This window comes from Pelobates fuscus, chromosome 3, assembly GCF_036172605.1.
Source record: "Pelobates fuscus isolate aPelFus1 chromosome 3, aPelFus1.pri, whole genome shotgun sequence".
NCBI lineage: Eukaryota > Metazoa > Chordata > Amphibia > Anura > Pelobatidae > Pelobates > Pelobates fuscus.
The window spans coordinates 398,541,916-398,564,696 of record NC_086319.1 but is presented as its reverse complement, the minus strand read 5'-3'; the positions used below and the strand labels follow the sequence as shown (position 1 = coordinate 398,564,696).

Sequence of the window (22,781 nt, the reverse complement as noted above, 5' to 3'; positions counted from 1 at the left end):
GTCTGCCTGCCTAGAGACAACCCAACCCGCATGGTGCTTCCAAATTTTGGTATATAATATGACTCAAGAATCCAACTTGGAACAATCTCTGAAACACATTTCCCCCCTTAAAAAAGCTTCCTCAGTTAAATTGTGAAACGCATCTCAGAGATTGTTTTGTGATCTCTTTTAGCAGTTATTGTGCAATAGCTTATTTTTTGTTTTGTTTAATAAAGTACATTTAAGTTGAATTAGTTCAATTCCAGCTCTGCGGAATTTGTTGGTGCCATATAAGTAGTTAAGGAAATACTTAAGGAAAGGTTACACTTTTAGTGATAAGATAAAATAATTAAACAACTTTGCAAAACACTTCTTTTGTATCTCAATTTAGTTTTATTATGGATATCTTTTTTTTCCTGTTGAGGCAGATCCCATTAGATCCAAACATGGGCCAGTGGCGCAATGGATAACGCGTCTGACTACGAATCAGAAGATTGTAGGTTCGACTCCTACCTGGCTCGGCCGCTGTGCCGTGATCGTATAGTGGTTAGTACTCTGCGTTGTGGCCGCAGCAACCCCAGTTCGAATCCGGGTCACAGCATCTCTATTTTCCTTCTCTTCAGCGCTAAGTACATTTTGACCCCAACTGTTAACCATGTGAGTGTCGGAGTTAAACAATATTTAAAATGCAAACAATGTAAATAGTGCCAAATATCTAATATTGCACTAAATCACAACAAAGTGTTAATTCTTGGTACCCCTTTAAAAGTCTAATTATAAATTGTAAACGCAACTGCAATATAACAACGATGATTTAATACATTGAACAATGTGATTATCCCAGAAAAAAACACAATAACAAACTTTTGAACTCTAAAGTAAAAATAGAAAAAGATATAATAGTGGAGACAACTTACTAACACAGCCAAAAATCTAATAAAGCAGTAAAGCATCTAGAGGCATTGGCAACTCACATGAACCACAGCCCACAATGTGGCTCTGGTTTATAAGCATTGGACTCTTAAATAGGTGACTCCCTCTCCTCTTCTTATTTATAGGTATCAGATCCACCTTTTCTCTAGGCACAGACTTCCGGCAGGTCATATATGTACATATAATATATTCATACAATAAAACAGGAAAAATGTGTATAGTGTAAAACCTTAATAAAATGATACCATATAGAATTACACTTGTGCACAGGAGTCTTGAAATTCAGCTCACAGAAATGCCTCTGGTGTCTGCCTGCCTAGAGACAACCCAACCCGCATGGTGCTTCCAAATTTTGGTATATAATATGACTCAAGAATCCAACTTGGAACAATCTCTGAAACACATTTCCCCCCTTAAAAAAGCTTCCTCAGTTAAATTGTGAAAAGCATCTCAGAGATTGTTTTGTGATCTCTTTTAGCAGTTATTGTGCAATAGCTTATTTTTTTTTGTTTAATAAAGTACATTTAAGTTGAATTAGTTCAATTCCAGCTCTGCGGAATTTGTTGGTGCCATATAAGTAGTTAAGGAAATACTTAAGGAAAGGTTAAACTTTTAGTGATAAGATAAAATAATTAAACAACTTTGCAAAACACTTCTTTTGTATCTCAATTTAGTTTTATTATGGATATCTTTTTTTTCCTGTTGAGGCAGATCCCATTAGATCCAAACTTGGGCCAGTGGCGCAATGGATAACGCGTCTGACTACGAATCAGAAGATTGTAGGTTCGACTCCTACCTGGCTCGGCCGCTGTGCCGTGATCGTATAGTGGTTAGTACTCTGCGTTGTGGCCGCAGCAACCCCGGTTCGAATCCGGGTCACGGCATCTCTATTTTCCTTCTCTTCAGCGCTAAGTACATTTTGACCCCAACTGTTAACCATGTGAGTGTCGGAGTTAAACAATATTTAAAATGCAAACAATGTGAATAGTGCCAAATATCTAATATTGCACTAAATCACAACAAAGTGTTAATTCTTGGTACCCCTTTAAAAGTCTAATTATAAATTGTAAACGCAACTGCAATATAACAACAATGATTTAATACATTGAACAATGTGATTATCCCAGAAAAAAACACAATAACAAACTTTTGAACTCTAAAGTAAAAATAGAAAAAGATATAATAGTGGAGACAACTTACTAACACAGCCAAAAATCTAATAAAGCAGTAAAGCATCTAGAGGCATTGGCAACTCACATGAACCACAGCCCACAATCTGGCTCTGGTTTATAAGCATTGGACTTTTAAATAGGTGACTCCCTCTCCTCTTCTTATTTATAGGTATCAGATCCACCTTTTCTCTAGGCACAGACTTCCGGCAGGTCATATATGTACATATAATATATTCATACAATAAAACAGGAAAAATGTGTATAGTGTAAAACCTTAATAAAATTATACCATATAGAATTACACTTGTGCACAGGAGTCTTGAAATTCAGCTCACAGAAATGCCTCTGGTGTCTGCCTGCCTAGAGACAACCCAACCCGCATGGTGCTTCCAAATTTTGGTATATAATATGACTCAAGAATCCAACTTGGAACAATCTCTGAAACACATTTCCCCCCTTAAAAAAGCTTCCTCAGTTAAATTGTGAAACGCATCTCAGAGATTGTTTTGTGATCTCTTTTAGCAGTTATTGTGCAATAGCTTATTTTTTTTTGTTTAATAAAGTACATTTAAGTTGAATTAGTTCAATTCCAGCTCTGCGGAATTTGTTGGTGCCATATAAGTAGTTAAGGAAATACTTAAGGAAAGGTTAAACTTTTAGTGATAAGATAAAATAATTAAACAACTTTGCAAAACACTTCTTTTGTATCTCAATTTAGTTTTATTATGGATATCTTTTTTTTCCTGTTGAGGCAGATCCCATTAGATCCAAACATGGGCCAGTGGCGCAATGGATAACGCGTCTGACTACGAATCAGAAGATTGTAGGTTCGACTCCTACCTGGCTCGGCCGCTGTGCCGTGATCGTATAGTGGTTAGTACTCTGCGTTGTGGCCGCAGCAACCCCGGGTCACGGCATCTCTATTTTCCTTCTCTTCAGTGCTAAGTACATTTTGACCCCAACTGTTAACCATGTGAGTGTCGGAGTTAAACAATATTTAAAATGCAAACAATGTAAATAGTGCTAAATATCTAATATTGCACTAAATCACAACAAAGTGTTAATTCTTGGTACCCCTTTAAAAGTCTAATTATAAATTGTAAACGCAACTGCAATATAACAACCATGATTTAATACATTGAACAATGTGATTATCCCAGAAAAAAACACAATAACAAACTTTTGAACTCTAAAGTAAAAATAGAAAAAGATATAATAGTGGAGACAACTTACTAACACAGCCAAAAATCTAATAAAGCAGTAAAGCATCTAGAGGCATTGGCAACTCACATGAACCACAGCCCACAATCTGGCTCTGGTTTATAAGCATTGGACTCTTAAATAGGTGACTCCCTCTCCTCTTCTTATTTATAGGTATCAGATCCACCTTTTCTCTAGGCACAGACTTCCGGCAGGTCATATATGTACATATAATATATATAGCTCACAGAAATGCCTCTGGTGTCTGCCTGCCTAGAGACAACCCAACCCGCATGGTGCTTCCAAATTTTGGTATATAATATGACTCAAGAATCCAACTTGGAACAATCTCTGAAACACATTTCCCCCCTTAAAAAAGCTTCCTCAGTTAAATTGTGAAACGCATCTCAGAGATTGTTTTGTGATCTCTTTTAGCAGTTATTGTGCAATAGCTTATTTTTTTTTTTGTTTAATAAAGTACATTTAAGTTGAATTAGTTCAATTCCAGCTCTGCGGAATTTGTTGGTGCCATATAAGTAGTTAAGGAAATACTTAAGGAAAGGTTAAACTTTTAGTGATAAGATAAAATAATTAAACAACTTTGCAAAACACTTCTTTTGTATCTCAATTTAGTTTTATTATGGATATCTTTTTTTTCCTGTTGAGGCAGATCCCATTAGATCCAAACATGGGCCAGTGGCGCAATGGATAACGCGTCTGACTACGAATCAGAAGATTGTAGGTTCAACTCCTACCTGGCTCGGCCGCTGTGCCGTGATCGTATAGTGGTTAGTACTCTGCGTTGTGGCCGCAGCAACCCCGGTTCGAATCCGGGTCACGGCATCTCTATTTTCCTTCTCTTCAGCGCTAAGTACATTTTGACCCCAACTGTTAACCATGTGAGTGTCGGAGTTAAACAATATTTAAAATGCAAACAATGTAAATAGTGCTAAATATCTAATATTGCACTAAATCACAACAAAGTGTTAATTCTTGGTACCCCTTTAAAAGTCTAATTATAAATTGTAAACGCAACTGCAATATAACAACCATGATTTAATACATTGAACAATGTGATTATCCCAGAAAAAAACACAATAACAAACTTTTGAACTCTAAAGTAAAAATAGAAAAAGATATAATAGTGGAGACAACTTACTAACACAGCCAAAAATCTAATAAAGCAGTAAAGCATCTAGAGGCATTGGCAACTCACATGAACCACAGCCCACAATCTGGCTCTGGTTTATAAGCATTGGACTCTTAAATAGGTGACTCCCTCTCCTCTTCTTATTTATAGGTATCAGATCCACCTTTTCTCTAGGCACAGACTTCCGGCAGGTCATATATGTACATATAATATATTCATACAATAAAACAGGAAAAATGTGTATAGTGTAAAACCTTAATAAAATTATACCATATAGAATTACACTTGTGCACAGGAGTCTTGAAATTCAGCTCACAGAAATGCCTCTGGTGTCTGCCTGCCTAGAGACATCCCGACCCGCATGGTGCTTCCAAATTTTGGTATATAATATGACTCAAGAATCCAACTTGGAACAATCTCTGAAACACATTTCCCCCCTTAAAAAAGCTTCCTCAGTTAAATTGTGAAACGCATCTCAGAGATTGTTTTGTGATCTCTTTTAGCAGTTATTGTGCAATAGCTTTTTTTTTTTTTGTTTAATAAAGTACATTTAAGTTGAATTAGTTCAATTCCAGCTCTGCGGAATTTGTTGGTGCCATATAAGTAGTTAAGGAAATACTTAAGGAAAGGTTAAACTTTTAGTAATAAGATAAAATAATTAAACAACTTTGCAAAACACTTCTTTTGTATCTCAATTTAGTTTTATTATGGATATCTTTTTTTTCCTGTTGAGGCAGATCCCATTAGATCCAAACATGGGCCAGTGGCGCAATGGATAACGCGTCTGACTACGAATCAGAAGATTGTAGGTTCGACTCCTACCTGGCTCGGCCGCTGTGCCGTGATCGTATAGTGGTTAGTACTCTGCGTTGTGGCCGCAGCAACCCCGGTTCGAATCCGGGTCACGGCATCTCTATTTTCCTTCTCTTCAGCGCTAAGTACATTTTGACCCCAACTGTTAACCATGTGAGTGTCGGAGTTAAACAATATTTAAAATGCAAACAATGTAAATAGTGCCAAATATCTAATATTGCACTAAATCACAACAAAGTGTTAATTCTTGGTACCCCTTTAAAAGTCTAATTATAAATTGTAAACGCAACTGCAATATAACAACCATGATTTAATACATTGAACAATGTGATTATCCCAGAAAAAAACACAATAACAAACTTTTGAACTCTAAAGTAAAAATAGAAAAAGATATAATAGTGGAGACAACTTACTAACACAGCCAAAAATCTAATAAAGCAGTAAAGCATCTAGAGGCATTGGCAACTCACATGAACCACAGCCCACAATCTGGCTCTGGTTTATAAGCATTGGACTCTTAAATAGGTGACTCCCTCTCCTCTTCTTATTTATAGGTATCAGATCCACCTTTTCTCTAGGCACAGACTTCCGGCAGGTCATATATGTACATATAATATATTCATACAATAAAACAGGAAAAATGTGTATAGTGTAAAACCTTAATAAAATTATACCATATAGAATTACACTTGTGCACAGGAGTCTTAAAATTCAGCTCACAGAAATGCCTCTGGTGCCTGCCTGCCTAGAGACAACCCAACCCGCATGGTGCTTCCAAATTTTGGTATATAATATGACTCAAGAATCCAACTTGGAACAATCTCTGAAACACATTTCCCCCCTTAAAAAAGCATCCTCAGTTAAATTGTGAAACACATCTCAGAGATTGTTTTGTGATCTCTTTTAGCAGTTATTGTGCAATAGCTTATTTTGTGTTTTCTTTAATAAAGTACATTTAAGTTGAATTAGTTCAATTCCAGCTCTGCGGAATTTGTTGGTGCCATATAAGTAGTTAAGGAAATACTTAAGGAAAGGTTAAACTTTTAGTGATAAGATAAAATAATTAAACAACTTTGCAAAACACTTCTTTTGTATCTCAATTTAGTTTTATTATGGATATCTTTTTTTTCCTGTTGAGGCAGATCCCATTAGATCCAAACATGGGCCAGTGGCGCAATGGATAACGCGTCTGACTACGAATCAGAAGATTGTAGATTCGACTCCTACCTGGCTTGGCCGCTGTGCCGTGATCGTATAGTGGTTAGTACTCTGCGTTGTGGCCGCAGCAACCCCGGTTCGAATCCGGGTCACGGCATCTCTATTTTCCTTCTCTTCAGCGCTAAGTACATTTTGACCCCAACTGTTAACCATGTGAGTGTCGGAGTTAAACAATATTTAAAATGTAAATAGTGCTAAATATCTAATATTGCACTAAATCACAACAAAGTGTTAATTCTTGGTACCCCTTTAAAAGTCTAATTATAAATTGTAAACGCAACTGCAATATAACAACCATGATTTAATACATTGAACAATGTGATTATCCCAGAAAAAAACACAATAACAAACTTTTGAACTCTAAAGTAAAAATAGAAAAAGATATAATAGTGGAGACAACTTACTAACACAGCCAAAAATCTAATAAAGCAGTAAAGCATCTAGAGGCATTGGCAACTCACATGAACCACAGCCCACAATCTGGCTCTGGTTTATAAGCATTGGACTCTTAAATAGGTGACTCCCTCTCCTCTTCTTATTTATAGGTATCAGATCCACCTTTTCTCTAGGCACAGACTTCCGGCAGGTCATATATGTACATATAATATATTCATACAATAAAACAGGAAAAATGTGTATAGTGTAAAACCTTAATAAAATTATACCATATAGAATTACACTTGTGCACAGGAGTCTTGAAATTCAGCTCACAGAAATGCCTCTGGTGTCTGCCTGCCTAGAGACAACCCAACCCACATGGTGCTTCCAAATTTTGGTATATAATATGACTCAAGAATCCAACTTGGAACAATCTCTGAAACACATTTCCCCCCTTAAAAAAGCTTCCTCAGTTAAATTGTGAAACGCATCTCAGAGATTGTTTTGTGATCTCTTTTAGCAGTTATTGTGCAATAGCTTATTTTTTTTTGTTTAATAAAGTACATTTAAGTTGAATTAGTTCAATTCCAGCTCTGCGGAATTTGTTGGTGCCATATAAGTAGTTAAGGAAATACTTAAGGAAAGGTTAAACTTTTAGTGATAAGATAAAATAATTAAACAACTTTGCAAAACACTTCTTTTGTATCTCAATTTAGTTTTATTATGGATATCTTTTTTTTCCTGTTGAGGCAGATCCCATTAGATCCAAACATGGGCCAGTGGCGCAATGGATAACGCGTCTGACTACGAATCAGAAGATTGTAGGTTCGACTCCTACCTGGCTCGGCCGCTGTGCCGTGATCGTATAGTGGTTAGTACTCTGCGTTGTGGCCGCAGCAACCCCGGGTCACGGCATCTCTATTTTCCTTCTCTTCAGCGCTAAGTACATTTTGACCCCAACTGTTAACCATGTGAGTGTCGGAGTTAAACAATATTTAAAATGCAAACAATGTAAATAGTGCTAAATATCTAATATTGCACTAAATCACAACAAAGTGTTAATTCTTGGTACCCCTTTAAAAGTCTAATTATAAATTGTAAACGCAACTGCAATATAACAACCATGATTTAATACATTGAACAATGTGATTATCCCAGAAAAAAACACAATAACAAACTTTTGAACTCTAAAGTAAAAATAGAAAAAGATATAATAGTGGAGACAACTTACTAACACAGCCAAAAATCTAATAAAGCAGTAAAGCATCTAGAGGCATTGGCAACTCACATGAACCACAGCCCACAATCTGGCTCTGGTTTATAAGCATTGGACTCTTAAATAGGTGACTCCCTCTCCTCTTCTTATTTATAGGTATCAGATCCACCTTTTCTCTAGGCACAGACTTCCGGCAGGTCATATATGTACATATAATATATATAGCTCACAGAAATGCCTCTGGTGTCTGCCTGCCTAGAGACAACCCAACCCGCATGGTGCTTCCAAATTTTGGTATATAATATGACTCAAGAATCCAACTTGGAACAATCTCTGAAACACATTTCCCCCCTTAAAAAAGCTTCCTCAGTTAAATTGTGAAACGCATCTCAGAGATTGTTTTGTGATCTCTTTTAGCAGTTATTGTGCAATAGCTTATTTTTTTTTTTGTTTAATAAAGTACATTTAAGTTGAATTAGTTCAATTCCAGCTCTGCGGAATTTGTTGGTGCCATATAAGTAGTTAAGGAAATACTTAAGGAAAGGTTAAACTTTTAGTGATAAGATAAAATAATTAAACAACTTTGCAAAACACTTCTTTTGTATCTCAATTTAGTTTTATTATGGATATCTTTTTTTTCCTGTTGAGGCAGATCCCATTAGATCCAAACATGGGCCAGTGGCGCAATGGATAACGCGTCTGACTACGAATCAGAAGATTGTAGGTTCAACTCCTACCTGGCTCGGCCGCTGTGCCGTGATCGTATAGTGGTTAGTACTCTGCGTTGTGGCCGCAGCAACCCCGGTTCGAATCCGGGTCACGGCATCTCTATTTTCCTTCTCTTCAGCGCTAAGTACATTTTGACCCCAACTGTTAACCATGTGAGTGTCGGAGTTAAACAATATTTAAAATGCAAACAATGTAAATAGTGCTAAATATCTAATATTGCACTAAATCACAACAAAGTGTTAATTCTTGGTACCCCTTTAAAAGTCTAATTATAAATTGTAAACGCAACTGCAATATAACAACCATGATTTAATACATTGAACAATGTGATTATCCCAGAAAAAAACACAATAACAAACTTTTGAACTCTAAAGTAAAAATAGAAAAAGATATAATAGTGGAGACAACTTACTAACACAGCCAAAAATCTAATAAAGCAGTAAAGCATCTAGAGGCATTGGCAACTCACATGAACCACAGCCCACAATCTGGCTCTGGTTTATAAGCATTGGACTCTTAAATAGGTGACTCCCTCTCCTCTTCTTATTTATAGGTATCAGATCCACCTTTTCTCTAGGCACAGACTTCCGGCAGGTCATATATGTACATATAATATATTCATACAATAAAACAGGAAAAATGTGTATAGTGTAAAACCTTAATAAAATTATACCATATAGAATTACACTTGTGCACAGGAGTCTTGAAATTCAGCTCACAGAAATGCCTCTGGTGTCTGCCTGCCTAGAGACATCCCGACCCGCATGGTGCTTCCAAATTTTGGTATATAATATGACTCAAGAATCCAACTTGGAACAATCTCTGAAACACATTTCCCCCCTTAAAAAAGCTTCCTCAGTTAAATTGTGAAACGCATCTCAGAGATTGTTTTGTGATCTCTTTTAGCAGTTATTGTGCAATAGCTTATTTTTTTTTTGTTTAATAAAGTACATTTAAGTTGAATTAGTTCAATTCCAGCTCTGCGGAATTTGTTGGTGCCATATAAGTAGTTAAGGAAATACTTAAGGAAAGGTTAAACTTTTAGTAATAAGATAAAATAATTAAACAACTTTGCAAAACACTTCTTTTGTATCTCAATTTAGTTTTATTATGGATATCTTTTTTTTCCTGTTGAGGCAGATCCCATTAGATCCAAACATGGGCCAGTGGCGCAATGGATAACGCGTCTGACTACGAATCAGAAGATTGTAGGTTCGACTCCTACCTGGCTCGGCCGCTGTGCCGTGATCGTATAGTGGTTAGTACTCTGCGTTGTGGCCGCAGCAACCCCGGTTCGAATCCGGGTCACGGCATCTCTATTTTCCTTCTCTTCAGCGCTAAGTACATTTTGACCCCAACTGTTAACCATGTGAGTGTCGGAGTTAAACAATATTTAAAATGCAAACAATGTAAATAGTGCCAAATATCTAATATTGCACTAAATCACAACAAAGTGTTAATTCTTGGTACCCCTTTAAAAGTCTAATTATAAATTGTAAACGCAACTGCAATATAACAACCATGATTTAATACATTGAACAATGTGATTATCCCAGAAAAAAACACAATAACAAACTTTTGAACTCTAAAGTAAAAATAGAAAAAGATATAATAGTGGAGACAACTTACTAACACAGCCAAAAATCTAATAAAGCAGTAAAGCATCTAGAGGCATTGGCAACTCACATGAACCACAGCCCACAATCTGGCTCTGGTTTATAAGCATTGGACTCTTAAATAGGTGACTCCCTCTCCTCTTCTTATTTATAGGTATCAGATCCACCTTTTCTCTAGGCACAGACTTCCGGCAGGTCATATATGTACATATAATATATTCATACAATAAAACAGGAAAAATGTGTATAGTGTAAAACCTTAATAAAATTATACCATATAGAATTACACTTGTGCACAGGAGTCTTAAAATTCAGCTCACAGAAATGCCTCTGGTGCCTGCCTGCCTAGAGACAACCCAACCCGCATGGTGCTTCCAAATTTTGGTATATAATATGACTCAAGAATCCAACTTGGAACAATCTCTGAAACACATTTCCCCCCTTAAAAAAGCATCCTCAGTTAAATTGTGAAACACATCTCAGAGATTGTTTTGTGATCTCTTTTAGCAGTTATTGTGCAATAGCTTATTTTGTTTTTTCTTTAATAAAGTACATTTAAGTTGAATTAGTTCAATTCCAGCTCTGCGGAATTTGTTGGTGCCATATAAGTAGTTAAGGAAATACTTAAGGAAAGGTTAAACTTTTAGTGATAAGATAAAATAATTAAACAACTTTGCAAAACACTTCTTTTGTATCTCAATTTAGTTTTATTATGGATATCTTTTTTTTCCTGTTGAGGCAGATCCCATTAGATCCAAACATGGGCCAGTGGCGCAATGGATAACGCGTCTGACTACGAATCAGAAGATTGTAGATTCGACTCCTACCTGGCTTGGCCGCTGTGCCGTGATCGTATAGTGGTTAGTACTCTGCGTTGTGGCCGCAGCAACCCCGGTTCGAATCCGGGTCACGGCATCTCTATTTTCCTTCTCTTCAGCGCTAAGTACATTTTGACCCCAACTGTTAACCATGTGAGTGTCGGAGTTAAACAATATTTAAAATGTAAATAGTGCTAAATATCTAATATTGCACTAAATCACAACAAAGTGTTAATTCTTGGTACCCCTTTAAAAGTCTAATTATAAATTGTAAACGCAACTGCAATATAACAACCATGATTTAATACATTGAACAATGTGATTATCCCAGAAAAAAACACAATAACAAACTTTTGAACTCTAAAGTAAAAATAGAAAAAGATATAATAGTGGAGACAACTTACTAACACAGCCAAAAATCTAATAAAGCAGTAAAGCATCTAGAGGCATTGGCAACTCACATGAACCACAGCCCACAATCTGGCTCTGGTTTATAAGCATTGGACTCTTAAATAGGTGACTCCCTCTCCTCTTCTTATTTATAGGTATCAGATCCACCTTTTCTCTAGGCACAGACTTCCGGCAGGTCATATATGTACATATAATATATTCATACAATAAAACAGGAAAAATGTGTATAGTGTAAAACCTTAATAAAATTATACCATATAGAATTACACTTGTGCACAGGAGTCTTGAAATTCAGCTCACAGAAATGCCTCTGGTGTCTGCCTGCCTAGAGACAACCCAACCCACATGGTGCTTCCAAATTTTGGTATATAATATGACTCAAGAATCCAACTTGGAACAATCTCTGAAACACATTTCCCCCCTTAAAAAAGCTTCCTCAGTTAAATTGTGAAACGCATCTCAGAGATTGTTTTGTGATCTCTTTTAGCAGTTATTGTGCAATAGCTTATTTTTTTTTTTTTGTTTAATAAAGTACATTTAAGTTGAATTAGTTCAATTCCAGCTCTGCGGAATTTGTTGGTGCCATATAAGTAGTTAAGGAAATACTTAAGGAAAGGTTAAACTTTTAGTGATAAGATAAAATAATTAAACAACTTTGCAAAACACTTCTTTTGTATCTCAATTTAGTTTTATTATGGATATCTTTTTTTTCCTGTTGAGGCAGATCCCATTAGACCCAAACATGGGCCAGTGGCGCAATGGATAACGCGTCTGACTACGAATCAGAAGATTGTAGGTTCGACTCCTACCTGGCTCGGCCGCTGTGCCGTGATCGTATACTGGTTAGTACTCTGCGTTGTGGTCGCAGCAACCCCGGGTCACGGCATCTTTATTTTCCTTCTCTTCAGCGCTAAGTACATTTTGACCCCAACTGTTAACCATGTGAGTGTCGGAGTTAAACAATATTTAAAATGCAAACAATGTAAATAGTGCTAAATATCTAATATTGCACTAAATCACAACAAAGTGTTAATTCTTGGTACCCCTTTAAAAGTCTAATTATAAATTGTAAACGCAACTGCAATATAACAACCATGATTTAATACATTGAACAATGTGATTATCCCAGAAAAAAACACAATAACAAACTTTTGAACTCTAAAGTAAAAATAGAAAAAGATATAATAGTGGAGACAACTTACTAACACAGCCAAAAATCTAATAAAGCAGTAAAGCATCTAGAGGCATTGGCAACTCACATGAACCACAGCCCACAATCTGGCTCTGGTTTATAAGCATTGGACTCTTAAATAGGTGACTCCCTCTCCTCTTCTTATTTATAGGTATCAGATCCACCTTTTCTCTAGGCACAGACTTCCGGCAGGTCATATATGTACATATAATATATTCATACAATAAAACAGGAAAAATGTGTATAGTGTAAAACCTTAATAAAATTATACCATATAGAATTACACTTGTGCACAGGAGTCTTAAAATTCAGCTCACAGAAATGCCTCTGGTGCCTGCCTGCCTAGAGACAACCCAACCCGCATGGTGCTTCCAAATTTTGGTATATAATATGACTCAAGAATTCAACTTGGAACAATCTCTGAAACACATTTCCCCCCTTAAAAAAGCATCCTCAGTTAAATTGTGAAACACATCTCAGAGATTGTTTTGTGATCTCTTTTAGCAGTTATTGTGCAATAGCTTATTTTTTTTTTTCTTTAATAAAGTACATTTAAGTTGAATTAGTTCAATTCCAGCTCTGTGGAATTTGTTTGTGCCATATAAGTAGTTAAGGAAATACTTAAGGAAAGGTTAAACTTTTAGTGATAAGATAAAATAATTAAACAACTTTGCAAAACACTTCTTTTGTATCTCAATTTAGTTTTATTATGGATATCTTTTTTTTCCTGTTGAGGCAGATCCCATTAGATCCAAACATGGGCCAGTGGCGCAATGGATAACGCGTCTGACTACAAATCAGAAGATTGTAGGTTCGATTCCTACCTGGCTCGGCTGCTGTGCAGTGATCGTATAGTGGTTAGTACTCTGCGTTGTGGCCGCAGCAACCCCGGTTCGAATCCGGGTCACGGCATCTCTATTTTCCTTCTCTTCAGCGCTAAGTACATTTTGACCCCAACTGTTAACCATGTGAGTGTCGGAGTTAAACAATATTTAAAATGTAAATAGTGCTAAATATCTAATATTGCACTAAATCACAACAAAGTGTTAATTCTTGGTACCCCTTTAAAAGTCTAATTATAAATTGTAAACGCAACTGCAATATAACAACCATGATTTAATACATTGAACAATGTGATTATCCCAGAAAAAAACACAATAACAAACTTTTGAACTCTAAAGTAAAAATAGAAAAAGATATAATAGTGGAGACAACTTACTAACACAGCCAAAAATCTAATAAAGCAGTAAAGCATCTAGAGGCATTGGCAACTCACATGAACCACAGCCCACAATCTGGCTCTGGTTTATAAGCATTGGACTCTTAAATAGGTGACTCCCTCTCCTCTTCTTATTTATAGGTATCAGATCCACCTTTTCTCTAGGCACAGACTTCCGGCAGGTCATATATGTACATATAATATATTCATACAATAAAACAGGAAAAATGTGTATAGTGTAAAACCTTAATAAAATTATACCATATAGAATTACACTTGTGCACAGGAGTCTTGAAATTCAGCTCACAGAAATGCCTCTGGTGTCTGCCTGCCTAGAGACAACCCAACCTGCATGGTGCTTCCAAATTTTGGTATATAATATGACTCAAGAATCCAACTTGGAACAATCTCTGAAACACATTTCCCCCCTTAAAAAAGCTTCCTCAGTTAAATTGTGAAACGCATCTCAGAGATTGTTTTGTGATCTCTTTTAGCAGTTATTGTGCAATAGCTTATTTTTTTTTTTGTTTAATAAAGTACATTTAAGTTGAATTAGTTCAATTCCAGCTCTGCGGAATTTGTTGGTGCCATATAAGTAGTTAAGGAAATACTTAAGGAAAGGTTAAACTTTTAGTGATAAGATAAAATAATTAAACAACTTTGCAAAACACTTCTTTTGTATCTCAATTTAGTTTTATTATGGATATCTTTTTTTTCCTGTTGAGGCAGATCCCATTAGATCCAAACATGGGCCAGTGGCGCAATGGATAACGCGTCTGACTACGAATCAGAAGATTGTAGGTTCGACTCCTACCTGGCTCGGCCGCTGTGCCGTGATCGTATAGTGGTTAGTACTCTGCGTTGTGGCCGCAGCAACCCCGGGTCACGGCATCTCTATTTTCCTTCTCTTCAGCGCTAAGTACATTTTGACCCCAACTGTTAACCATGTGAGTGTCGGAGTTAAACAATATTTAAAATGCAAACAATGTAAATAGTGCTAAATATCTAATATTGCACTAAATCACAACAAAGTGTTAATTCTTGGTACCCCTTTAAAAGTCTAATTATAAATTGTAAACGCAACTGCAATATAACAACCATGATTTAATACATTGAACAATGTGATTATCCCAGAAAAAAACACAATAACAAACTTTTGAACTCTAAAGTAAAAATAGAAAAAGATATAATAGTGGAGACAACTTACTAACACAGCCAAAAATCTAATAAAGCAGTAAAGCATCTAGAGGCATTGGCAACTCACATGAACCACAGCCCACAATCTGGCTCTGGTTTATAAGCATTGGACTTTTAAATAGGTGACTCCCTCTCCTCTTCTTATTTATAGGTATCAGATCCACCTTTTCTCTAGGCACAGACTTCCGGCAGGTCATATATGTACATATAATATATTCATACAATAAAACAGGAAAAATGTGTATAGTGTAAAACCTTAATAAAATTATACCATATAGAATTACACTTGTGCACAGGAGTCTTGAAATTCAGCTCACAGAAATGCCTCTGGTGTCTGCCTGCCTAGAGACAACCCAACCCGCATGGTGCTTCCAAATTTTGGTATATAATATGACTCAAGAATCCAACTTGGAACAATCTCTGAAACACATTTCCCCCCTTAAAAAAGCTTCCTCAGTTAAATTGTGTAACGCATCTCAGAGATTGTTTTGTGATCTCTTTTAGCAGTTATTGTGCAATAGCTTATTTTTTTTTTGTTTAATAAAGTACATTTAAGTTGAATTAGTTCAATTCCAGCTCTGCGGAATTTGTTGGTGCCATATAAGTAGTTAAGGAAATACTTAAGGAAAGGTTAAACTTTTAGTGATAAGATAAAATAATTAAACAACTTTGCAAAACACTTCTTTTGTATCTCAATTTAGTTTTATTATGGATATCTTTTTTTTCCTGTTGAGGCAGATCCCATTAGATCCAAACATGGGCCAGTGGCGCAATGGATAACGCGTCTGACTACGAATCAGAAGATTGTAGGTTCGACTTCTACCTGGCTCGGCCGCTGTGCCGTGATCGTATAGTGGTTAGTACTCTGCGTTGTGGCCGCAGCAACCCCGGTTCGAATCCGGGTCACGGCATCTCTATTTTCCTTCTCTTCAGCGCTAAGTACATTTTGACCCCAACTGTTAACCATGTGAGTGTCGGAGTTAAACAATATTTAAAATGCAAACAATGTAAATAGTGCTAAATATCTAATATTGCACTAAATCACAACAAAGTGTTAATTCTTGGTACCCCTTTAAAAGTCTAATTATAAATTGTAAACGCAACTGCAATATAACAACCATGATTTAATACATTGAACAATGTGATTATCCCAGAAAAAAACACAATAACAAACTTTTGAACTCTAAAGTAAAAATAGAAAAAGATATAATAGTGGAGACAACTTACTAACACAGCCAAAAATCGAATAAAGCAGTAAAGCATCTAGAGGCATTGGCAACTCACATGAACCACAGCCCACAATCTGGCTCTGGTTTATAAGCATTGGACTCTTAAATAGGTGACTCCCTCTCCTCTTCTTATTTATAGGTATCAGATCCACCTTTTCTCTAGGCACAGACTTCCGGCAGGTCATATATGTACATATAATATATTCATACAATAAAACAGGAAAAATGTGTATAGTGTAAAACCTTAATAAAATTATACCATATAGAATTACACTTGTGCACAGGAGTCTTAAAATTCAGCTCACAGAAATGCCTCTGGTGCCTGCCTGCCTAGAGACAACCCAACCCGCATGGTGCTTCCAAATTTTGGTATATAATATGACTCAAGAATCCAACTTGGAACAATCTCTGAAACACATTTCCCCCCTTAAAAAAGCATCCTCAGTTAAATTGTGAAACACATCTCAGAGATTGTTTTGTGATCTCTTTTAGCAGTTATTGTGCAATAGCTTATTTTTTTTTTTCTTTAATAAAGTACATTTAAGTTGAATTAGTTCAATTCCAGCTCTGCGGAATTTGTTGGTGCCATATAAGTAGTTAAGGAAATACTTAAGGAAAGGTTAAACTTTTAGTGATAAGATAAAATAATTAAACAACTTTGCAAAACACTTCTTTTGTATCTCAATTTAGTTTTATTATGGATATCTTTTTTTTCCTGTTGAGGCAGATCCCATTAGATCCAAACATGGGCCAGTGGCGCAATGGATAACGCGTCTGACTACAAATCAGAAGATTGTAGGTTCGACTCCTACCTGGCTTGGCCGCTGTGCCGTGATCGTATAGTGGTTAGTACTCTGCGTTGTGGCCGCAGCAACCCCGGTTCGAATCCGGGTCACGGCATCTCTATTTTCCTTCTCTTCAGCGCTAAGTACATTTTGACCCCAACTGTTAACCATGTGAGTGTCGGAGTTAAACAATATTTAAAATGTAAATAGTGCTAAATATCTAATATTGCACTAAATCACAACAAAGTGTTAATTCTTGGTACCCCTTTAAAAGTCTAATTATAAATTGTAAACGCAACTGCAATATAACAACCATGATTTAATACATTGAACAATGTGATTATCCCAGAAAAAAACACAATAACAAACTTTTGAACTCTAAAGTAAAAATAGAAAAAGATATAATAGTGGAGACAACTTACTAACACAGCCAAAAATCTAATAAAGCAGTAAAGCATCTAGAGGCATTGGCAACTCACATGAACCACAGCCCACAATCTGGCTCTGGTTTATAAGCATTGGACTCTTAAATAGGTGACTCCCTCTCCTCTTCTTATTTATAGGTATCAGATCCACCTTTTCTCTAGGCACAGACTTCCGGCAGGTCATATATGTACATATAATATATTCATACAATAAAACAGGAAAAATGTGTATAGTGTAAAACCTTAATAAAATTATACCATATAGAATTACACTTGTGCACAGGAGTCTTGAAATTCAGCTCACAGAAATGCCTCTGGTGTCTGCCTGCCTAGAGACAACCCAACCCGCATGGTGCTTCCAAATTTTGGTATATAATATGACTCAAGAATCCAACTTGGAACAATCTCTGAAACACATTTCCCCCCTTAAAAAAGCTTCCTCAGTTAAATTGTGAAACGCATCTCAGAGATTGTTTTGTGATCTCTTTTAGCAGTTATTGTGCAATAGCTTATTTTTTTTTTGTTTAATAAAGTACATTTAAGTTGAATTAGTTCAATTCCAGCTCTGCGGAATTTGTTGGTGCCATATAAGTAGTTAAGGAAATACTTAAGGAAAGGTTAAACTTTTAGTGATAAGATAAAATAATTAAACAACTTTGCAAAACACTTCTTTTGTATCTCAATTTAGTTTTATTATGGATATCTTTTTTTTCCTGTTGAGGCAGATCCTATTAAATCCAAACATGGGCCAGTGGCGCAATGGATAACGCGTCTGACTACGAATCAGAAGATTGTAGGTTCGACTCCTACCTGGCTCGGCCGCTGTGCCGTGATCGTATAGTGGTTAGTACTCTGCGTTGTGGCCGCAGCAACCCCGGTTCGAATCCGGGTCACGGCATCTCTATTTTCCTTCTCTTCAGCGCTAAGTACATTTTGACCCCAACTGTTAACCATGTGAGTGTCGGAGTTAAACAATATTTAAAATGTAAATAGTGCTAAATATCTAATATTGCACTAAATCACAACAAAGTGTTATTTCTTGGTACCCCTTTAAAAGTCTAATTATAAATTGTAAACGCAACTGCAATATAACAACCATGATTTAATACATTGAACAATGTGATTATCCCAGAAAAAAACACAATAACAAACTTTTGAACTCTAAAGTAAAAATAGAAAAAGATATAATAGTGGAGACAACTTACTAACACAGCCAAAAATCTAATAAAGCAGTAAAGCATCTAGAGGCATTGGCAACTCACATGAACCACAGCCCACAATCTGGCTCTGGTTTATAAGCATTGGACTCTTAAATAGGTGACTCCCTCTCCTCTTCTTATTTATAGGTATCAGATCCACCTTTTCTCTAGGCACAGACTTCCGGCAGGTCATATATGTACATATAATATATTCATACAATAAAACAGGAAAAATGTGTATAGTGTAAAACCTTAATAAAATTATACCATATAGAATTACACTTGTGCACAGGAGTCTTAAAATTCAGCTCACAGAAATGCCTCTGGTGCCTGCCTGCCTAGAGACAACCCAACCCGCATGGTGCTTCCAAATTTTGGTATATAATATGACTCAAGAATCCAACTTGGAACAATCTCTGAAACACATTTCCCCCCTTAAAAAAGCTTCCTCAGTTAAATTGTGAAACGCATCTCAGAGATTGTTTTGTGATCTCTTTTAGCAGTTATTGTGCAATAGCTTATTTTTTTTTTGTTTAATAAAGTACATTTAAGTTGAATTAGTTCAATTCCAGCTCTGCGGAATTTGTTGGTGCCATATAAGTAGTTAAGGAAATACTTAAGGAAAGGTTAAACTTTTAGTGATAAGATAAAATAATTAAACAACTTTGCAAAACACTTCTTTTGTATCTCAATTTAGTTTTATTATGGATATCTTTTTTTTCCTGTTGAGGCAGATCCTATTAAATCCAAACATGGGCCAGTGGCGCAATGGATAACGCGTCTGACTACGAATCAGAAGATTGTAGGTTCGACTCCTACCTGGCTCGGCCGCTGTGCCGTGATCGTATAGTGGTTAGTACTCTGCGTTGTGGCCGCAGCAACCCCGGTTTGAATCCGGGTCACGGCATCTCTATTTTCCTTCTCTTCAGCGCTAAGTACATTTTGACCCCAACTGTTAACCATGTGAGTGTCGGAGTTAAACAATATTTAAAATGTAAATAGTGCTAAATATCTAATATTGCACTAAATCACAACAAAGTGTTATTTCTTGGTACCCCTTTAAAAGTCTAATTATAAATTGTAAACGCAACTGCAATATAACAACCATGATTTAATACATTGAACAATGTGATTATCCCAGAAAAAAACACAATAACAAACTTTTGAACTCTAAAGTAAAAATAGAAAAAGATATAATAGTGGAGACAACTTACTAACACAGCCAAAAATCTAATAAAGCAGTAAAGCATCTAGAGGCATTGGCAACTCACATGAACCACAGCCCACAATCTGGCTCTGGTTTATAAGCATTGGACTCTTAAATAGGTGACTCCCTCTCCTCTTCTTATTTATAGGTATCAGATCCACCTTTTCTCTAGGCACAGACTTCCGGCAGGTCATATATGTACATATAATATATTCATACAATAAAACAGGAAAAATGTGTATAGTGTAAAACCTTAATAAAATTATACCATATAGAATTACACTTGTGCACAGGAGTCTTGAAATTCAGCTCACAGAAATGCCTCTGGTGTCTGCCTGCCTAGAGACAACCCAACCCGCATGGTGCTTCCAAATTTTGGTATATAATATGACTCAAGAATCCAACTTGGAACAATCTCTGAAACACATTTCCCCCCTTAAAAAAGCTTCCTCAGTTAAATTGTGAAACGCATCTCAGAGATTGTTTTGTGATCTCTTTTAGCAGTTATTGTGCAATAGCTTATTTTTTTTTTTGTTTAATAAAGTACATTTAAGTTGAATTAGTTCAATTCCAGCTCTGCGGAATTTGTTGGTGCCATATAAGTAGTTAAGGAAATACTTAAGGAAAGGTTAAACTTTTAGTGATAAGATAAAATAATTAAACAACTTTGCAAAACACTTCTTTTGTATCTCAATTTAGTTTTATTATGGATATCTTTTTTTTCCTGTTGAGGCAGATCCCATTAGATCCAAACATGGGCCAGTGGCGCAATGGATAACGCGTCTGACTACGAATCAGAAGATTGTAGGTTCGACTTCTACCTGGCTCGGCCGCTGTGCCGTGATCGTATAGTGGTTAGTACTCTGCGTTGTGGCCGCAGCAACCCCGGTTCGAATCCGGGTCACGGCATCTCTATTTTCCTTCTCTTCAGCGCTAAGTACATTTTGACCCCAACTGTTAACCATGTGAGTGTCGGAGTTAAACAATATTTAAAATGCAAACAATGTAAATAGTGCTAAATATCTAATATTGCACTAAATCACAACAAAGTGTTAATTCTTGGTACCCCTTTAAAAGTCTAATTATAAATTGTAAACGCAACTGCAATATAACAACCATGATTTAATACATTGAACAATGTGATTATCCCAGAAAAAAACACAATAACAAACTTTTGAACTCTAAAGTAAAAATAGAAAAAGATATAATAGTGGAGACAACTTACTAACACAGCCAAAAATCTAATAAAGCAGTAAAGCATCTAGAGGCATTGGCAACTCACATGAACCACAGCCCACAATCTGGCTCTGGTTTATAAGCATTGGACTCTTAAATAGGTGACTCCCTCTCCTCTTCTTATTTATAGGTATCAGATCCACCTTTTCTCTAGGCACAGACTTCCGGCAGGTCATATATGTACATATAATATATTCATACAATAAAACAGGAAAAATGTGTATAGTGTAAAACCTTAATAAAATTATACCATATAGAATTACACTTGTGCACAGGAGTCTTAAAATTCAGCTCACAGAAATGCCTCTGGTGCCTGCCTGCCTAGAGACAACCCAACCCGCATGGTGCTTCCAAATTTTGGTATATAATATGACTCAAGAATCCAACTTGGAACAATCTCTGAAACACATTTCCCCCCTTAAAAAAGCATCCTCAGTTAAATTGTGAAACACATCTCAGAGATTGTTTTGTGATCTCTTTTAGCAGTTATTGTGCAATAGCTTATTTTTTTTTTCTTTAATAAAGTACATTTAAGTTGAATTAGTTCAATTCCAGCTCTGCGGAATTTGTTGGTGCCATATAAGTAGTTAAGGAAATACTTAAGGAAAGGTTAAACTTTTAGTGATAAGATAAAATAATTAAACAACTTTGCAAAACACTTCTTTTGTATCTCAATTTAGTTTTATTATGGATATCTTTTTTTTCCTGTTGAGGCAGATCCCATTAGATCCAAACATGGGCCAGTGGCGCAATGGATAACGCGTCTGACTACAAATCAGAAGATTGTAGGTTCGACTCCTACGTGGCTTGGCCGCTGTGCCGTGATCGAATAGTGGTTAGTACTCTGCGTTGTGGCCGCAGCAACCCCGGTTCGAATCCGGGTCACGGCATCTCTATTTTCCTTCTCTTCAGCGCTAAGTACATTTTGACCCCAACTGTTAACCATGTGAGTGTCGGAGTTAAACAATATTTAAAATGTAAATAGTGCTAAATATCTAATATTGCACTAAATCACAACAAAGTGTTAATTCTTGGTACCCCTTTAAAAGTCTAATTATAAATTGTAAACGCAACTGCAATATAACAACCATGATTTAATACATTGAACAATGTGATTATCCCAGAAAAAAACACAATAACAAACTTTTGAACTCTAAAGTAAAAATAGAAAAAGATATAATAGTGGAGACAACTTACTAACACAGCCAAAAATCTAATAAAGCAGTAAAGCATCTAGAGGCATTGGCAACTCACATGAACCACAGCCCACAATCTGGCTCTGGTTTATAAGCATTGGACTCTTAAATAGGTGACTCCCTCTCCTCTTCTTATTTATAGGTATCAGATCCACCTTTTCTCTAGGCACAGACTTCCGGCAGGTCATATATGTACATATAATATATTCATACAATAAAACAGGAAAAATGTGTATAGTGTAAAACCTTAATAAAATTATACC

The 22,781-nt window shown here is 36.1% G+C and overlaps 27 non-coding genes across 27 annotated transcripts; all 27 read left to right on the top strand.

Moving 5' to 3' along the window:
- Positions 1 to 427: 427 nt before the first annotated feature.
- Positions 428 to 500, top strand: TRNAR-ACG (transfer RNA arginine (anticodon ACG)). Its single transcript has one exon. It is a non-coding gene; the product is annotated as a tRNA-Arg (tRNA).
- Positions 501 to 1,643: 1,143 nt separating this feature from the next.
- TRNAR-ACG (transfer RNA arginine (anticodon ACG)) lies at positions 1,644 to 1,716 on the top strand. The gene has a single exon. It is a non-coding gene; the product is annotated as a tRNA-Arg (tRNA).
- An 8-nt stretch (positions 1,717 to 1,724) lies between these two features.
- TRNAH-GUG (transfer RNA histidin (anticodon GUG)) lies at positions 1,725 to 1,796 on the top strand. The gene has a single exon. It is a non-coding gene; the product is annotated as a tRNA-His (tRNA).
- Positions 1,797 to 2,859: 1,063 nt separating this feature from the next.
- TRNAR-ACG (transfer RNA arginine (anticodon ACG)) lies at positions 2,860 to 2,932 on the top strand. Its single transcript has one exon. It is a non-coding gene; the product is annotated as a tRNA-Arg (tRNA).
- A 1,042-nt stretch (positions 2,933 to 3,974) lies between these two features.
- TRNAR-ACG (transfer RNA arginine (anticodon ACG)) lies at positions 3,975 to 4,047 on the top strand. Its single transcript has one exon. It is a non-coding gene; the product is annotated as a tRNA-Arg (tRNA).
- An 8-nt stretch (positions 4,048 to 4,055) lies between these two features.
- On the top strand, positions 4,056 to 4,127 carry TRNAH-GUG (transfer RNA histidin (anticodon GUG)). The gene has a single exon. It is a non-coding gene; the product is annotated as a tRNA-His (tRNA).
- Positions 4,128 to 5,191: 1,064 nt separating this feature from the next.
- TRNAR-ACG (transfer RNA arginine (anticodon ACG)) lies at positions 5,192 to 5,264 on the top strand. The gene has a single exon. It is a non-coding gene; the product is annotated as a tRNA-Arg (tRNA).
- An 8-nt stretch (positions 5,265 to 5,272) lies between these two features.
- Positions 5,273 to 5,344, top strand: TRNAH-GUG (transfer RNA histidin (anticodon GUG)). The gene has a single exon. It is a non-coding gene; the product is annotated as a tRNA-His (tRNA).
- Positions 5,345 to 6,490: 1,146 nt separating this feature from the next.
- TRNAH-GUG (transfer RNA histidin (anticodon GUG)) lies at positions 6,491 to 6,562 on the top strand. The gene has a single exon. It is a non-coding gene; the product is annotated as a tRNA-His (tRNA).
- Positions 6,563 to 7,616: 1,054 nt separating this feature from the next.
- On the top strand, positions 7,617 to 7,689 carry TRNAR-ACG (transfer RNA arginine (anticodon ACG)). Its single transcript has one exon. It is a non-coding gene; the product is annotated as a tRNA-Arg (tRNA).
- A 1,042-nt stretch (positions 7,690 to 8,731) lies between these two features.
- Positions 8,732 to 8,804, top strand: TRNAR-ACG (transfer RNA arginine (anticodon ACG)). Its single transcript has one exon. It is a non-coding gene; the product is annotated as a tRNA-Arg (tRNA).
- An 8-nt stretch (positions 8,805 to 8,812) lies between these two features.
- Positions 8,813 to 8,884, top strand: TRNAH-GUG (transfer RNA histidin (anticodon GUG)). The gene has a single exon. It is a non-coding gene; the product is annotated as a tRNA-His (tRNA).
- A 1,064-nt stretch (positions 8,885 to 9,948) lies between these two features.
- Positions 9,949 to 10,021, top strand: TRNAR-ACG (transfer RNA arginine (anticodon ACG)). Its single transcript has one exon. It is a non-coding gene; the product is annotated as a tRNA-Arg (tRNA).
- An 8-nt stretch (positions 10,022 to 10,029) lies between these two features.
- On the top strand, positions 10,030 to 10,101 carry TRNAH-GUG (transfer RNA histidin (anticodon GUG)). Its single transcript has one exon. It is a non-coding gene; the product is annotated as a tRNA-His (tRNA).
- Positions 10,102 to 11,247: 1,146 nt separating this feature from the next.
- Positions 11,248 to 11,319, top strand: TRNAH-GUG (transfer RNA histidin (anticodon GUG)). The gene has a single exon. It is a non-coding gene; the product is annotated as a tRNA-His (tRNA).
- A 1,058-nt stretch (positions 11,320 to 12,377) lies between these two features.
- TRNAR-ACG (transfer RNA arginine (anticodon ACG)) lies at positions 12,378 to 12,450 on the top strand. The gene has a single exon. It is a non-coding gene; the product is annotated as a tRNA-Arg (tRNA).
- Positions 12,451 to 13,584: 1,134 nt separating this feature from the next.
- Positions 13,585 to 13,657, top strand: TRNAC-ACA (transfer RNA cysteine (anticodon ACA)). Its single transcript has one exon. It is a non-coding gene; the product is annotated as a tRNA-Cys (tRNA).
- Positions 13,658 to 14,793: 1,136 nt separating this feature from the next.
- On the top strand, positions 14,794 to 14,866 carry TRNAR-ACG (transfer RNA arginine (anticodon ACG)). The gene has a single exon. It is a non-coding gene; the product is annotated as a tRNA-Arg (tRNA).
- Positions 14,867 to 16,080: 1,214 nt separating this feature from the next.
- TRNAH-GUG (transfer RNA histidin (anticodon GUG)) lies at positions 16,081 to 16,152 on the top strand. The gene has a single exon. It is a non-coding gene; the product is annotated as a tRNA-His (tRNA).
- Positions 16,153 to 17,217: 1,065 nt separating this feature from the next.
- Positions 17,218 to 17,290, top strand: TRNAC-ACA (transfer RNA cysteine (anticodon ACA)). The gene has a single exon. It is a non-coding gene; the product is annotated as a tRNA-Cys (tRNA).
- Positions 17,291 to 17,298: 8 nt separating this feature from the next.
- On the top strand, positions 17,299 to 17,370 carry TRNAH-GUG (transfer RNA histidin (anticodon GUG)). Its single transcript has one exon. It is a non-coding gene; the product is annotated as a tRNA-His (tRNA).
- Positions 17,371 to 18,425: 1,055 nt separating this feature from the next.
- Positions 18,426 to 18,498, top strand: TRNAR-ACG (transfer RNA arginine (anticodon ACG)). Its single transcript has one exon. It is a non-coding gene; the product is annotated as a tRNA-Arg (tRNA).
- An 8-nt stretch (positions 18,499 to 18,506) lies between these two features.
- TRNAH-GUG (transfer RNA histidin (anticodon GUG)) lies at positions 18,507 to 18,578 on the top strand. Its single transcript has one exon. It is a non-coding gene; the product is annotated as a tRNA-His (tRNA).
- A 1,055-nt stretch (positions 18,579 to 19,633) lies between these two features.
- TRNAR-ACG (transfer RNA arginine (anticodon ACG)) lies at positions 19,634 to 19,706 on the top strand. The gene has a single exon. It is a non-coding gene; the product is annotated as a tRNA-Arg (tRNA).
- An 8-nt stretch (positions 19,707 to 19,714) lies between these two features.
- On the top strand, positions 19,715 to 19,786 carry TRNAH-GUG (transfer RNA histidin (anticodon GUG)). The gene has a single exon. It is a non-coding gene; the product is annotated as a tRNA-His (tRNA).
- A 1,137-nt stretch (positions 19,787 to 20,923) lies between these two features.
- On the top strand, positions 20,924 to 20,995 carry TRNAH-GUG (transfer RNA histidin (anticodon GUG)). The gene has a single exon. It is a non-coding gene; the product is annotated as a tRNA-His (tRNA).
- A 1,064-nt stretch (positions 20,996 to 22,059) lies between these two features.
- TRNAC-ACA (transfer RNA cysteine (anticodon ACA)) lies at positions 22,060 to 22,132 on the top strand. The gene has a single exon. It is a non-coding gene; the product is annotated as a tRNA-Cys (tRNA).
- Positions 22,133 to 22,781: the final 649 nt, after the last annotated feature.